Source organism: Sinocyclocheilus anshuiensis, unplaced genomic scaffold, assembly GCF_001515605.1.
Source record: "Sinocyclocheilus anshuiensis isolate Anshui unplaced genomic scaffold, SAMN03320099.WGS_v1.1 scaffold98, whole genome shotgun sequence".
Lineage (NCBI taxonomy): Eukaryota > Metazoa > Chordata > Actinopteri > Cypriniformes > Cyprinidae > Sinocyclocheilus > Sinocyclocheilus anshuiensis.
Window position 1 is genome coordinate 53,752 of NW_015544128.1, and position 6,827 is coordinate 60,578.

Sequence of the window (6,827 nt, forward strand, 5' to 3'; positions counted from 1 at the left end):
AGCATATTGTTGATGATTACCATATAATTCACTTAAGTTTATGGTGTTTGTGGTCAGTTTAATTCGCAGGTCCTCAGATACGACTGACTGACCAATATTGACTAGCCTACAACTTGGATAAGATTCCTAAAAGTTTCGTACCTACAGCACACATTATAGACATTGATGCACAAACGCGGATATATTCTACATGTCTACCGAATAAAGAATGAATAAACCAGTCTTATAAACTCCTTGATTTCGCTTAAGCAACTTTTAATATAATATGCATTGACAGTAAACTATTGTAAAATGTATTTACATCCCTCGAAAGAAAGGTTTTTACAGGTTTTAATAAAATGTAAATTAATAACAGTCATAATACGCATATTTCCAGTACGTTATTTCAGGCTTGCACGGTATCGTCAACTCACTCGTCAGAATCTTCGGTAATCCTCGGCAAACTGCGCCATGGCTCATTCGGTTCTTGTTGAGTCCTCGGTAATCCTCGGCAAACTTCGACAGTTGGTTGAACCGGCTCATTCCGTTCTTTTAGAGTTGGACGTGCTACTTCGGCTGTGCCTCCTGCATCATCAACCCAGAACTAAAGTTCGATTCAGTTCGATTTGTGAACCGGCTCGACCCTTTACTTCCTGAGAACCGGCTCAAAAGAACGATTCGTTCAAGAACCGAACATCACTACTACTCTGATTCTCCTGCCTGTTCCTGATCTATGCACACACGTGACATTATTTTAGTGTAAACAGAATTGATCATTATTTGCACTTATGCTGCGTTCAAGTCCTCCTGGGACGTTCGTACTTACGAGTTGACAAGTCGTAATTACGACGTCAGGTGCGTTCAAGTCAGTTTAGTCGGCACAAGATGGCGGTGTACCTTCTTTTAATAAATTACAAGAAAATACAATAGGGTCTGTTAACTCTGCTTATAGAAAATGAAGAGCAAAGAATTCGTATCAGGTGTGTTTTGCGTTTTTAATTTTTTTTTTTAGACCAGGATCCCAGTATAATTTTCAGCATCAACAAATGCTAAAATACAGAGATTAAAAAAAGTTGTTAGCTAAATGCAACATGGCAAATCAAAAGATTTTTCACCTATAGGTGCAAAAATTATAGCATTTGGATGCTTTCACTTTCGATTTCACGATCTTGTCAGGTTTTACATTTTTTTTTAATACATTTTATAAAATATAATTGTCTGTTTTGCTTACATCTATACACCTTTCACCTTTTAAGACAAAAAAAAAAAAACAGAACGTTTAGCAAACACTGAGGAATCAGAAAAAAAAGAAAAAAGAGAGAGCCTCCATAGCATAAGGTGAGGTACACAGCAAAGATAAGCTTTTCAAAATGAAAACAAAAGAAAAAGAAAAGTAAAACTAAACTTGCTGCCGGTGACACTGCTTGCATGTTTTTTCCCCCCACAAGAATACCAACATGTTCACCTTCTCTGGTTTAAGAAGCGGTCTTTTAATTGACTTTGGCTTGAAAACGTCTCAGGTTACTTGTGTAACCATGGTTCCCTGAGTAGGGAACGAGACACTGTGTCCTCTAGGGGGCGCTATGGGGAACGCCTCGTCGTGACCCGTGTCTGAAGCATACATTGAAAAAACACCAACTCGTTGGCCGGCAGCCTATATTGAAGTATGGTAAATATATTATATTAATCAATTTAATATAACGTGCGACTAGTTAACTAGAAAAATCTTTAGTAGAGGGCAGGCCTACTTAGCACAAGGAAGCTCTCCATTTTTAAAATACAATGCTATAGCCTAATGACATTACGAAAAGTGCGACAGCTGCGAATGACATGTCCCACCCGTCCCACCCGCAAATTACGTCTATGACTCTGAAACATTTGTTGCTTACTGGCTGCGTCCGAAACCGCCTACTCAATGAACTTAACAAACACTAAAAGAGTAGGTACTCTACAGCCAAATCTCGTTAAGTATGAATGCGATCCAGACTTCATCCGCCATGTTGACTATCATGTGATCTACGACGTTATAACAAGCACAACAGATACATTTCTGCCGCTCAAGTCAAAAGAAAGCGGGAGAACCTAAAACAAAAATATGAAGTAAGATTTTTTTTTTAATTAGTTCACCCCAAAATGTTTATTAGTTCATGATTTGATCATGCTAATTTTTTTCCATGTCATAGTAATGCAGTAATCTAATGAATGTAATTGACTGTCTTGATATTGTGCTTTTCAGACCCGGGATATCCAACAAAGATATCGAGGAACTTCCCCTCGTGGTCGGTGATGGCCTGCAGCTGAACAGAGTGGAACAGCTTCCTATTACAATAGCATGGGGCATCACTTGCTGGTGGCTTGATCCGGATGTGGCATCCGTCTATTGCACCAGCTACCATGTGGAAAACTGGAGACCCAGCCAGCTGCGCAAAACCTGCCTCCACACACACACACACACACACATATATATATATATATATATCAAATGACAGTTTATCAGTAATCCTAAAAGATCAGTGATCTGCGAGCAGCTGACCGACGCCTCTGAGCTGTTGATCCAATCAAGGTTAAAACGCGATGAAAGCGGTAAGAATAACGTGAAACACTGCTGATGTTCAGCAGTAGTGCGGGCTCTTTAAATTTGGGCGCTGTTGTGAAGACGCATATCACGTGACATCAACCTGGCGGATGTAGTACGTCCGAATTCCATTCATACTACTCGCATTCATACTATATAGAACCTACTTTGTTAACGGTCGAGTAGTACGTTCAAATTCAAATGTAGTACCTACTAAGCAGTATGCGATTTCGGACGCACCCTGTGTTTCGGCTGAAGAAAGGTGAGTGCTTTCAATAGTTTCAAGTGTTTCAATCAACTAAACTCGTTTAGAAAATTGTGTATAAAACTTGGAAATTGATTATTAACCAGTGAAACATTGTGACGGTTTATCTAGTGATATTAATGAGTATTTTATGCGTGTAAAGCGCTCCCGCACACGAGTAAGAGAAACGGTCTCGTTTAGCTCCACATTGTGAATCAGTTTTATTTTAAACACGAGATCGGTTACTGACCAGCAGTGCTGGAGAAACGGAGCTTTTAGAAACTCCGACTCAACTGAATCAATCGCGAAGTGATTCGCTGTTTAGGGCTTAAAGTTCTCCGGCACCGTAACTTACCGGATCTCCGGCGTGCAGCGTTTGGCTGCGGAGGGAAAAAATAGTCCTACATTTGAAAAACAAATCTTATTGATTGATATCACTTTCGAGTTCATGAGTTCGCCTGCCAATGGTATGAGAGGAGCACAGCTTTCACTCTCACCCAAACTAACATTACTAGCCAATCAGAAGTTTTAGCTCTTCTAAACACGAGACGCGCATAATATAGTATCCAACTGCAGAGTCACAGCTGATGAATGGAGAAGCACAAGATGTCCATCTAGTGCATATTTACATAGAAAAACTAATAAAAAAGCAGCGGAGCTTTGTAAACCGTTTAGAGTAATCATGTCATCTCCATAAGAATGATATGATTGCCAGAACAAATTTACTGGGATTTTTGAAAAGGTCCTGTTCACACGTGATCTATTAATGGTAACTTACCGGTATTTTTCCAGTGAAGACTGTATGTGTGAAAGGGGCTAAACTCTTCCTCTGCATATGCTGTGAATTTGAATTGCATTAATCTGGGAAAACTGTGCTTATTATCTCAGTAGATTTGTAACGTAAATCATTTATAAACCTTTGCCAACACAGGAGAATACATCAACCTACTTCTAAATATGCCATTTATTGTACATCACAATTTCAAAATAAGTTTCTGCATGTGGCCAAATATTATAATTGAATGGATTTAAACTTTTTTTTTATTATGCAATAGAAGAACAAATACAATTACAAAGACAAGTAAGAACATAAGACAATAAGGGTTACAAACAATACTCCAAAGCATACTATGTTAGCTTATAAGACTTATAAGAGTCTTACATGCAATAGAATTATTAGAGTTTCTTACATGCAATAGAATTATTAGAGTTTCTTAAAGAGTTTACGTACACATGAAAATCTTTCCTGAAAATAAAAAAGTAGGGAGTTTTCTTTGAAAATGTACACTTATGAATATTACACTTATTAGCAAGGTATAGCAATAGATTAATAATAAATTTACAGTGAGAAGAATTTACAGTACTAAATTCAAAGAGTAACCAAAAAACACAATTCTTGGGGTTATTACAAAAGTTTGGATATAAATATATTTTTAACAAAATTGGAAAAGTCAACCCAGAACACTTTAGAATAAGCACAGTCCCAAAACAAATGATTGTTTCTTCAGACTGAAGGCAAAAGGAGCAATTGGGGGAAATACTATTGTTAAATTTAGCAAGTTTGTAATTTACCGGATACCAATTATGGATAATTTTGATAGAGACTTCAACAACTTTATTAGATAAGAATAATTTTTGTTGAAGAAGCCAAAACTCTTCCCATTAAATGGATTTAAACATCGTTTAATCACGCTGTAAAGTGAAACGTCACCAGGCCGTTGGCACCTTCTGCAGGTATTTGTTATAATACATAATGTACTTAAGTTGGTTATGTTCATATTATGTATAGGCATATTACATTCTGTATTTTAACAGTGTTGTTCAATACAATCATGTAATTTCTTGGTTTTAATATTTTATTTTAGCCAATTATTATTGCCTCATTGTTAGTTTATACTGTATATAAATAGTCATGCTAAAGCCTGGTTTTCACTTAGGTCTATTTGTGTTACTAAAAAATATCAGATTACTCTGTTGTCAAAATAATCAGTAGATTACTTGATTACCAAAACAATCATTAGTTACAGCCCTAGATTAGTTAAAATATTTCTAAATACAACTGCATTGTTTTACTTTTTGTAATTAAAAGACAAATATTTTGTCACTGAAAATTTCTTAAAAATAGTATTAAAATATTGTCACATTCTAGTGAACCAAGTATCTGTATTTTGTCTCATCTCATGAGCTAAGTGTATTGTTACACCCCTAGTGTCGATAAGCTGTGATATAGCTCATAATTTTTAAAAAGTGTATGATACAGCTTTCATTCTTCAGGCCAACCATATATTCATGAAAAAAAGATCAGTTTGAATAAAGAAAGCAATAACTTTGCCATAGTATCCTTTCAAATGTGAAAGTTGCCACAGTCATTGCATGCTTTGCATGTGCTGCCCCGCCCCACCCCCCGAAAAAAGTTCAGGCTCAGGATTTTTTTTTTGCTTTAACCCGTGTTTTGAATCGCCGCGCGCTGACGACATCTGCTGCTCAAAACAGTGTACATGCAACAACTATTTATTAGAGCCCGACCGATTTATAGTTTTGCCGATATTATCGGCCGATATGAGCCTGTCGCCGATATATCGGTATCGGCGTATATGCCGCCGATATGAACATTTACTTTTACTGAACATATAATGCAGATAAAATGCTTGAAATGGTGTAATTACTTAGCTTGTCCAGCAGAGCGCACTCCATTGTTTGCTACTGGCGACCTGGATGAAACACTTTAAAGCTTAAGTCCATGGAAAACCATTGAAACTTTGAACGGCCATATCTCCGTAACAGCGTGGCGAATCTGCACCAAATTCGGGGGATCCCTTCAGCTCGAGGAACCCTCTCGAACGCAAATCGAGTAATTTCTTGGTTTTAATATTTTATTTTAGCCAATTATTATTGCCTCATTGTTAGTTTATACTGTATATAAATAGTCATGCTAAAGCCTGGTTTTCACTTAGGTCTATTTGTGTTACTAAAAAATATCAGATTACTCTGTTGTCAAAATAATCAGTAGATTACTTGATTACCAAAACAATCATTAGTTACAGCCCTAGATTAGTTAAAATATTTCTAAATACAACTGCATTGTTTTACTTTTTGTAATTAAAAGACAAATATTTTGTCACTGAAAATTTCTTAAAAATAGTATTAAAATATTGTCACATTCTAGTGAACCAAGTATCTGTATTTTGTCTCATCTCATGAGCTAAGTGTATTGTTACACCCCTAGTGTCGATAAGCTGTGATATAGCTCATAATTTTTAAAAAGTGTATGATACAGCTTTCATTCTTCAGGCCAACCATATATTCATGAAAAAAAGATCAGTTTGAATAAAGAAAGCAATAACTTTGCCATAGTATCCTTTCAAATGTGAAAGTTGCCACAGTCATTGCATGCTTTGCATGTGCTGCCCCGCCCCACCCCCCGAAAAAAGTTCAGGCTCAGGATTTTTTTTTTGCTTTAACCCGTGTTTTGAATCGCCGCGCGCTGACGACATCTGCTGCTCAAAACAGTGTACATGCAACAACTATTTATTAGAGCCCGACCGATTTATAGTTTTGCCGATATTATCGGCCGATATGAGCCTGTCGCCGATATATCGGTATCGGCGTATATGCCGCCGATATGAACATTTACTTTTACTGAACATATAATGCAGATAAAATGCTTGAAATGGTGTAATTACTTAGCTTGTCCAGCAGAGCGCACTCCATTGTTTGCTACTGGCGACCTGGATTAAACGTTTTAAAGCTTAAGTCCATGGAAAACCATTGAAACTTTGAACGGCCATATCTCCGTAACAGCGTGGCGAATCTGCACCAAATTCGGGGGATCCCTTCAGCTCGAGGAACCCTCTCGAACGCAAATCGAGTGTATGTCTAGAGGCCCACTTTCGAATGAGACCACCCTAGGGGTGATAGGGTTCGGGAGTTACGGGTGGTTAAATTCACGGTCCGGCGCCGACCGATCAAGCGATCCCGGGTGGCGTTCGAGAGGGCTCCTGGAGCTGAAGGGATCCCCCAAATTTGGTG